The sequence below is a fragment of the Myotis davidii genome, unplaced genomic scaffold (assembly GCF_000327345.1).
Source record: "Myotis davidii unplaced genomic scaffold, ASM32734v1 scaffold243, whole genome shotgun sequence".
In the NCBI taxonomy this organism is placed as follows: domain Eukaryota; kingdom Metazoa; phylum Chordata; class Mammalia; order Chiroptera; family Vespertilionidae; genus Myotis; species Myotis davidii.
The window spans coordinates 2,883,232-2,893,516 of NW_006295183.1; the positions used below are offsets into that span (position 1 = coordinate 2,883,232).

The window sequence follows — 10,285 nt, forward strand, 5'->3', positions numbered from 1 at the left end:
CGGCTTTTATTGTTGTAATTCAAATGCACATACGACTAAACACACCATCCTACGGTCCCTGTAGAGTCTCAGCCCATGTCACCCACTTTGCACACAACTGTGATGATTTGCTTACATCCCTCGCTCCACACCTGGACTGTTATCTTCTAAGAGAGAAGTCTGTCTTATTGTGCACGTGTCTCCTAGTGTACCACTTTATTGGTGTCACCTCTAGGTTACTAACTATCCATTCACTTTTTTTTTTTTTTTTTTTTGCAGAAATTATTGTATTTTCGGCTAAGGGGCCCTGTGACGATCATTCCCGTTGCCATCTGCTGAGGGACCAATCAGATGGGTGGAGTGTGTTACAGAAATTGGCAGCAAGTATCCAATGGGTGAAGAAGGTAAGAGAGACCGACGTTACTGAGTGATTGGAATGTTGCAATGGGAGTGGAGGCGGGGAGGGTGCCTACCAGGTCCTCTCCTTAAGCCTGTCTCAGTTTGAACCTTCACCAAATCCAAAATAGAACCTGAGCCGGAGCAGCCCTACTTTCTTGGACTTCCACGAATGTGATTATTGCCTGTTGTTACTGGGTTCTCTTTGCTGAACACCTACCATGTGCCCATACAAGGATGGTAGTTTTTGGACTATAGGAGATTCAGAGGAGAAGAAGGAACTAGAGGGGATTGTAATTCTTTAGCAAGGACTCAGCTGGGTAGACTAAGATGACTGCCAAGTTGCTAGTTCCCCCTTTCCTTCTGTTGAAAAGAATTCTCTTTTTAAAATGTATTTGTATTGATTTAAGAGAGGAAGGGAGAGGGAGAGAGAGAGAGAAACATCACTGATGAGAGAGAAACATCAATTGGCTGCCTCCTGCACAACCCCCATTGGGGATGGAGCCCGCAACTCGGGCATGTGCCCTGACCGGAATCCATCCTTGACCTCCTGGTTCATAGATCAATGCTCAGCTACTGAGCCACGCCGGCTGGGCAAGAGAATTCTTTAGAAATGAACCAGGCGGCTTACATCCAAAAAGGAAGAGAGACTGCTAGCAGGCTGAAGCCGTGAGACCTGCAAAGACAGAATGCTAGACCATAAGCCAGGAGGCCCAGCCCTGCCATTCCCTGTCTGTGTGCCCTTAGAGGAATGAGTGCTTTCCGCAGCCATGAAGGAAGGTGGGGGGAGGTGGGGGGAAGAAGGGAAGTCGGACTAGGCTCTCCACCAGTTCTTATATTGTAGGGTTCTCTGAATCCATTTCCCTCCTCCTGCTGCTTGGTGGTAATGCGCTATTGTTATGGAATGGCCACGTGCCCAGAGAGAAAGTTAAGAATTAGTGACACTAGCGTGACTCCACCCGTTCGGGTTCCGTCCACCCTAATGTCTTTCTACATGGGCGTCCAACCTTAAATGCCGATTCAGACAACAAATTGTGAGTTCCTCCTCTACACCGTCACGGTGTCCTGTGTGCCGCGTTTCAGAATTCACCCAGATCAGAGCCGTGAAAGGAAACCCCATCTTGCCTCGCAATCCCTTACCTCCAACAGCAATTTCTTCCTCTTGGTTTCTTTTGATTCTGCTCTCTGGTAATCTCCGAAGCATTCTGACTCCTCTCCGTGCCCACTACCACCATTCGCATACACACCAAACCCTCTTTCTCGCAGATACTGCCTTCGCCACCCAACAGATAGTTTGTCTCCAAGGTTACTGCTCCCTCGTCAGCTCCAGCGAGACCCGTCTTCCGTGTGCGACAGACTGTGTCCCCCAGATAGTATGTCATTTCCGCATTTAATCCCTTTCCACGCTAGAGTCTGGACACCTGACCAAGCTTCTAGGACCCTGCAAGGAAGGGTTCCCGTTTGCTGTCCAGACCCGTCCCTCAGACACTCTGCACACCAATCCCTCACTGTACGCATCCGCCCTCGGATCTGCCACGTGGCACAACCATCATTTCTCCAAATCCACACCCTCTCTCATTTTATATCTCACTCACTTTATATCTTAGCCTGGACCTCACTGTCTCGAAGGAGTTCTCTCTGATCCCTAAGCCTGAACTATGGGTGTCTAATAGACAACGCGCCCGTCAGTCAGAGATGACACTGTTTAGGGTGATGTCCACATGGGCTTGTACTTGTCTATTTAGTTGTCTGTCTTCCCAGCCAGACCAGGTGGCTGTTGAGGGCGGAACTTATTTCGGGACCACCATTTTTCCCACTTGCAAGTCCTGTATCGCACCCCATATAGGCTCTCAGTGAATATTTATTAAACATCTGGATAGAGCCCTTATTTATACTCTGCACACAAAGCAAGGAAGGGGGACTAATTTTACCACAGAGGAAAAGTCACAGTTATGGCAGCGAGTAGGTATTAAGTGCTTACTGTATGCCAGGCACCTATGGTCTTTAAAGGTAACACCTCCCACAATCCTTATAAAAGCCTCATGTGGCAGCTACTATTAATAGCCACAATTTCATAAATGAGGAAGCTGAGTTTTAGAGAAGATGAGTAACTTGCCTCTGGCCACATTTTTTTTTTTTAACTGTAGAAGTTTTTATTCTATTTTATACACTCCAATCCAAAGAGTAGACTGTACGTGGGTTACATGAAATCCACTGGTGACATTTTAGGAAGGCGGGAGAAGCGGCCCCCCCCCCCCCCCCCCCACACACACACACCCTGCAGGTCTTCCTCCCGTGCTCTGGTCAGTGTGTGGGCTGCGAATAAACGAATGAATGAACATGCTCGGTGGGAAACAGAACTGCAGGCCCTGCACATGCGCCCCTGGGACTGGGAAGCTGAGTGCTGCCTCCTCGTGCATTAGCATATTCTGCCCTCATTTGCCCCAAGGCCCCAGCAGAAGAGAGGCGCCCTCCTGTGGCTGTGCTGCCAAGGGGGAGCATCTCCTTCCTGCCCAGTCAGAGGGGTCTCTGGGCACCTCAGCCCTTTCAGTTCCTCTGCAGGACAGGAGGCTGCCATTTCCCATTTCTCGGGATAATAGGGACAATTAGCAGGCGGCAGCAATGAAAGCGAGTCAGAAGTTAAATGGAAAGTGCTTGAATGTAATTTCTCTTCTAGGAAATCTGCTCTATTTATTTTCCACTTAGAAATGAAGAACCGCCTATTTTGAAGGGTTCTGTGTAGCTTTCATTTCCCGGAGAGGAAGGTAAACCGTCCTAATGCTTTGTAGGACCGTTACAGAAAAGCAAAACAATGAAAAACAAAGCAGGAAACCACAGCCTGGTACGGACGGAATGGCCTTTTGGTCTTTCAGGATAAGGTTCTGATTTCACAGAGAGGGATTTTATTTGCCTGGAAGGAGGAGAGGACTTGTTTGTGATCATGCTGTAAGGTTTTGGAGAGAAACCAAACAAAACTAACCAAAGGCTTGGGCTCAAGACTCTGATCCTTGGTCCCCAGTCAGTTTACGATGCTCGTGTTGTGTGAGCAGGTGCCTGTGCCAGGCCATGTTCATGGTCAGGGCTGAAGAAGTGGTTTGCCTTTCCCAGAGAAACTTACAGTCAATTCACTTTGTATAAACCACTCAAAATCCAAGTAAGAAGGGAGAGAGAGAGATGGGGGGAGGGGAGAGAGAGAAAGAAAATACTTTCTTTTTAAATAGATATTTTAGAGAGAGAGAAAGGGAGAAGGAGAGAGATAGAAACATCAATGATGAGAGAGAATCATTATTCGGCTGCTTGCTGCATGCCCCACACTGGGGATTAGGCCTGCAACCCAGGCTTGTGCCCTGACTGGGAATCGAACCTGTGACCTCTTGGTGCATGAGATGATGCTCAACCCCTGAGCCATGCCAGCCGGGCAAGACTTTGAACAAATGGTCAAGTGCTTGAGGCTTACGGGACAGCTCGCTCTCTGGCCGATTCCAGGGCAATCTTCACTGGAGCTTCCGTTCCTGGCACTTTTCTTCCTCAGGCACCTCCTCGGAGCAGGGAGGACTGACCTGAGCAGCTACAGGACAGGCCCCTCATACCTGCTGTCTTGCTGGGCTTTCCATAGGGAAGGGGGCACAGATTGGAATGCCTGGAAGTGAGAAGTGGCTGTCCTCATGCTCATGGGAAGCATACACACGTGGCGACCCTCCTGAGTGAGAATCCGCAGGGGCTGCTGGTCACAAGTGACCAATTATCTTTCATTTGCATGAAAGTCAGTCCTCAAGAGCCGCCAGGGGCCGGCTCACGTACGTTGCCGCTGACAGTCGGGAATGCTGGCAACCTGCCTCCTCAGCCCGGTGCCCGCTGGGTCTGTCTGTGCACGCACGTTTCCTATTTTGGGATGTGGGCCACCATGGAGAAAGAGGCCGAGGATCTGTCTGCTGCTGTTGTCACCAGAATCACAAACAGACACGCAGCTCACGGGCTGACTACCTGGCAGACCTTCGTTGGGTCCAGTGTGACTGTGGCTGCTGCCGTCAGCTCAGGAAGGGTGACAGGAAGCTCTCGCGTGCCAGGCGGTGGGAATATAATACCTTTGCCCAGATCAGCACCTGAGGAAAACCTTCCAAGAACCAGAGTGTGGTTCTCTGATCCCACTTTATTCACCTGACGGTGGACAAAATGCAGAGACCCCTCCTGATACTCACAGTGAGGGCCGATGCTTAATGAGCGAGCCCATGTGCCAGGCACCACGGTCCATAGTTCACACGCGTGACCTTGTTGCCTGTCCTCGGGACTCTGCGTCGTAAGGGCAGCCATCGTACGCTTTCATAGACGAAGACCTGGAGGTTCTCGGAGGTTAATCACAACTTGCTAAAGGCCACGTGATTAACAGTGGGCTGCGCCAAGGTCTCCTCCGTTCCTAAGCACTAGCTCTTCCAGCCCTTTTTATCCTGCCTTCGGTCTTCACCAGGTCGGAGGGCAGCTATAGGATAGTCCTTCTGGGTGGCCATGCCCTGGATCCCCTCTGGAGTTAGAGGAGTCCTGGCGCCTGCCGGCTAGTGCGCAGGATGCCGCTGGATGTGGAGAGGAAGTGCATGGGAGAGGAAAGCGGAACGCGGGGGGTGTCCACGCATCACATCTCTTGAGAACCATTCCTTTTTCAGCCCTTGGACTAGGTACTGGGGCTACATCAAGGAGCCAAATGCGCAAGCATCTGGGAATAGAACAGTGAAACGTAAAGTTACGCCTTCAAAGAGCCCCCTTCTTATGACAGAGCCAGGCCAGCAGAGAAATCACCACAGCACAGGCACGGGGTTTCCTCTGAACAGCTTCCAGGGTCTGCAGGAGCACAGAGGGGCTGACTCTGGTAGAGGAAATCAGGGTCAGCTTCAGGGAGGAGGTGACCTTTGGGTTTGCAATATGGAGCATGAATAGGAGTTTTACTAGGAGACCTGGGAGGATTTTTCAGGCAAAAGAACAGTATAAAATTTCTTGAGCCAGTGTTTGTCCTGACTAGGTGGTTTGTTTGTTTTCATTTTTACTAGTATTAACTTCAAATAGATAAGATACCTAAATAGATGGAGATAGTTTACAATTCAAAAGGTGAAAAAAAGGGTTGCAGAGAATGAAGTCTCCTTCATTCCCTCATATCTAGTCCAACGGTTTTCAACCAGGGTGCCATGGCAGGCTCACTGGTGTGCCCCAAGAATTTTTAAAACATGCAATACCTGGCTGTTTAGTTAGGGGCACAGATCTCTTTTCCCTGACATTGTCAAATTAAAAAAAAATATGACAACAGCCAACACAACAATAACCGTCTAGTGTGGATGAATCAAAATTATATCTTTTTTTTTTAGTCAGAATGACAGAAATGTATTTTTTGGTGTGCTGCAGAATTTTAGCAATTAGTTTATGTGTGCCACGAGATGCAAAAGGTTGGGCAACGCTGATCTAGTCCGTGAATTTCCTTCTCAGAGGCAACTACTATTTGGCATTTTCTATGTGACCCTCCAGAGATGTTCTAGAGGGGCAGTTACAACCGCATATCCCTAGAGTCTCTTCCAACATATCCACGCGTGTGATTGGTACCCAGCTGTGAACACTGCTGCGCACAGGGTCCTATGCTTTGCTGTTAACAAGAAAACGTAATTTCCCCGTTGTTTTGTTTGCTCTCTTTTGACTTTAAACCAAAGAACTTGTAAGCACATATGCATAACCCCTGGACACAGACAGTAGTGTGGGGAAGGCCTGGGAGCCAGGGTGGGGAGAGGGGGCAGGGAACGGGTAGAAGGGTGGCCAATGGGTAAAAATAGGGGACATCTGTAATACTTTCAGTACGAAAGATAAATTTTAAGAAATGCAAATGGGATACTGAAAGCAATACAGAATGATTCTCAACCTTTCTAGCGTTACTGTTGCATGTTCTGTGCCACAGTGTGTATGATTTCCGTCCCTAACCTAGGCATGGCTTGGCTGTCAGTTCCCCGGACCTGGCTGAGCGTCCTCTCCCCGGCACTGACCTGGGGAGATAGCCCGGGTGTTCTGGACACAGAACGTGTTCCTGTCTGTGACGGTCTCCCTGAGATGCCAGAGCAGCAAACCCACACCCCGGACAGGGATGGCAGGGGCAGTTCGTATCCACCCCGTGCTCACCCCGTGCCTGTCTCTAGGCGCTCGCTCAGCGAGATGCTGGTGTCTTGGGTGAAGCCAGTGGCTCCCTGCACCTGCCCTCGGGGCCCGGGTAGGAACAGACCTTCCTATTGAAATGTAATTGCTTCCTTTCCGATGACCGGCCATGGAGATTGTGTGACTCCTCTGTACTGTTGTCAGAGTCCACGGGCAGCTCAAAGGCTGGTGTAGGGTTCCCTTTTCTAAAGATCAAAGCGGCCGAGGGGGGCTTGCCTCATGGGCGCACTTCCTCCGAGCCTTACCTGGCCAGGAGCTGTTTGTGGTCCGCTTGAGAGGGGCTTTGAACACTGACAGGCAGGAAGTAACCCAAGAAGACCCTGTGGATACGATTTTCCAGCCATTGCCTCGGGGCCCACAAGGATGGTTTTCACTCATTCATTCCCGCATCCAATGCTCCCGAGAGCCTGGTGGGCACTCTCCCGTGCTCTGTGCCAAGCCACGTGCATGCTCTCTGAAGGAAGCCGTCGAACCCGAGCATAATGGGGTGAAATCTCTAGGGAATGACTTCCTGGCCATTCATCACTCACTCCTTCACTCATGAACCACCCTCCGGAATCCTCCCTCTGTGCTCGCGCCACGGTGCACCTGTGAATAAGGCCATCGGACCCCCCGTTTTCACAGCCCCTGAGGGAGGTCCCTGGACCCCCTACTACATCTGCCTGTTTCCTGAAGTTGGCTGCATCCCGAAGGGCCAGCTGCTCCCTCAGTATTTCAGGACAAAATCAGGCCACCGCCCGTCGGCTCTCCCCGGCCCCTGGGATTCTGAAGCCTCAGAATCACCATTCCCTCTGGGGGCTCCTAACCCAGATTACCCTGCGCCCCGTGGGGGCCTCGGCGCTTCAGGCAGTTTGAGCAAGCAGGTAGCAGGACACGAAAATTAATGGTGTCTGCTGAGGATCGAGAAGGCTGCAGCCAGAAGCCTCCATTTGGGAGCTTTAGGAAAATCGTGGCGGGGCCAATAAGTTCATCTTCCTAAGAGGCTCTGAATTTGGGAACCTAAGCGCTATCCCAGAATCCGTTCGGTTGCCATAGCAACAGTTCTCCTACTTTTTTCCCCTGCGGAAACAGTTTTTAGTGTTTGAAAGCGTCTGCATATTTGCAAGGGCGAGTGAGAAGGTCCTCTCTAAAGGGATGCCCAGCAAGTCCCCTGCAGTCTGGGTGTCTGCCCGTCAGAGAGGCTGTTGTGCACATCTAAGCAGTCCCGGTTTCTCTGCAGAATTCCCCTGGAAGAATGGGCCCAGGAAGATGGTCACTCACTGCCCCTAAACCGTGGACACCATGCTTTGGGCCAAGAAAGAAAAAGCCTCGGTCACTTGTGTAGTTTCACTCTTGTCAAGGGTTTGAGCTGGACCCCTCGGGGCAGTGAGCAGCTGGGCTCATGCTGGAATGGCCAGGGCAGGGTGGCTGGCGCTTAGGGTCCCGGGCCAAGACCAGCTCCATGCCCTCCTCCCCAGGCCTCTCCAGGAGCCAGGGCTTGATTTCTCTCACGTCCGAGTGGCACGACTTTCCTGTCTAACACCCGAGCTTGGGCGGATAGATTGCAGGGTCCTCTGCCTGGCTTCTAGGTCTGATGTGACCCAGCCCCCACTTCCTCTCATCCCCGAAGCCCCCACGCCATCCTGGCCTTCACTCTCTGTCCAGACCCAATGGCTGCTGGTCCCTGAACACACCGTGCTGCTTCACTCTGGCTTCCCCTGCATCTCTGTCACCGTTTGTCTGGCTGTGCTGAGAAGGGCCCCCTCCTCCAGGTGGGCTTCCCAGATTTGGCCAGAGGTAGTGCCACTTCTGCCCCCTGAGTGCCCTGGCTCCTCGGGCATCTCAATATGCCTTCCTGGATCCCGGGCACCTTTCTTTCATAAGCCTGTTTTTCCATAAAAATACTAAATACTGCATTTTATGCTTGCTTTGGTGTAAAGAGGAATATAATTTTCTGCCCTAGTAGGCTGGCTTTCCTTCTGACTTTAAAAGAAATGAAAGCATTGCTCTGTGAGGATGTGGAGAAGAGGGAACCCCCTGTGCACTGCTGGTGGGAATGCAAATTGGTGCAGCCACCGTGGAAAACAGTCTGGAGGTTCCTCAAAAAAGTAAAAATAGAACTAGCATAGGATCCAGCAGTCCTCTTCTGGGTATTCATCTGAAGAAAACAAAAACACCAACTCGAAAAGACATCTGTACATTATAATATCTGGATATTATTTACAGCATCCAAATCATGGAGGCAAGCTAGCTGTCCGTGGGTGGATGAGTGGATAAAGGTAATGTGATATCCTATGTAAGAACGGAGTGTTACTCAGCCATTAAAGAGAAGGGACTCCGTAAACTTTGTCATTTGCGAAACATGGACAGACCTCCATGGCATTAAGTTAAGTGAAATAAGTCAGACAGAGAAAGACAAATAACATATGCTATCATTTATATGTAGAATCTTACACACACACACACACACACACACACCACAAAACAGCAATGAACACAAACTTACAGAGAACAGTCTGGTGGCTGCCAGAGACAGGGGTGTGGAGGTGGACAAAACAGGTGGTCGAACGGTACAACCTTCCAACTATGAAATAGCTGGAAGGTATGTCATGTACAACATGGTGACTATACTTAGTAACACTGTATTATATATTTGAAAATTGCTAAAAGAATAGATCTAAAGAGTTCTTATCATGGAAAGGATTAGAGTGATGCATGGCGAGGGATGGTAACTAGACTGAACTTTTAGGAGAAGCAAGACCTTCTAGAATCATTAGATCCCAGTGTAGGCAGAATTGCTTCTAAGCTGCACACTGCTCTGCCTGACCCCGTTCCCACCCACTGGGGGACTGGCACTTGGCCATAGGAAGGGCTCTGCTGGGCAGGGAACTTACAGCTCTCCGCCCTTCGGGGTCTGCCTCCCTTGCAGCGCTCCACCTCAGCCAAGGTCACGCCCACATCTGATGAAGGTCCGGCCCTCTCAGCTCTACCTGAGATCCTTTGGAAGGGCCATCCTCAGCCAGGAGCACCATGCAGGGTGGTCCAGGCTGGTATTGGGCGTGCACCACATCTCACCTTCCCTGTCCCCTCTCCCCCACTTCCTTGCCCTCCCAAGTGGGTTGTTCTCACGTCACCCCCTGATAACGGCCCCAGTGACCCTCCACCTCACAGTTGGCTTCCCAGAGAGCCCAACCTGCCGAAGCCCTACTGAGTGATTTGCAACAAGCCTTCTTGTGTCCACGTGAACACCCGAGTCATGTGTTCCTTCATTGTGGTCATTCAGTGCCAGCTCACTGGAGGTTTCGCGCCGTGCTGGGCACCGAGCGGCTGAGGGGAACGATGGAAAAGGACCTCTGGACACGCAGAACTCAGACCTCTCCTTCTCTGAGATGGGTCTGGATTTAGTCTGCAGCAGCGTGGAATAAGGGATCGAGACGGAAATGGGGGTTTATTGGCAGTTGCCCATAGCCCTTCCTGAAAATTATTCAATAATAGCTCCTTTTACCCAGAATAAAACCCAGACCCGAACTGTGTCGCCAGTGCCCTCCCTAGGTGGCCACTGCCCACCTCTCTGCCCTCACCCGGTTGGCTATTTCTGTCCCTTGAGTGGCCCAGCCCCTTCGAGCTGCAGGGGCTTGGCACTTCCTGCTCCCTCAGTCTCAGGCTCCTCCTGCCCTGCTCCTTCTCATCGTTTAGGACTCAGCCGAAATGATGCCCCTAAGGGGCCATCCTGACACCACACCATCTAAAG

At 50.9% G+C, this 10,285-nt stretch overlaps 1 protein-coding gene across 1 annotated transcript in view; it reads left to right on the forward strand.

Annotated features, from left to right (window-relative positions):
- The first annotated feature begins 259 nt into the window (after positions 1–259).
- CDH11 (cadherin 11) overlaps positions 260–10,285 on the forward strand; it is a 77,339-nt gene continuing 67,313 nt past the window's right edge. The window contains exon 1 of the mRNA XM_006769825.2: positions 260–383. The gene's annotated coding sequence lies outside the window, so the exon portion shown is untranslated. The remainder of the gene's footprint in view (positions 384–10,285) is intronic.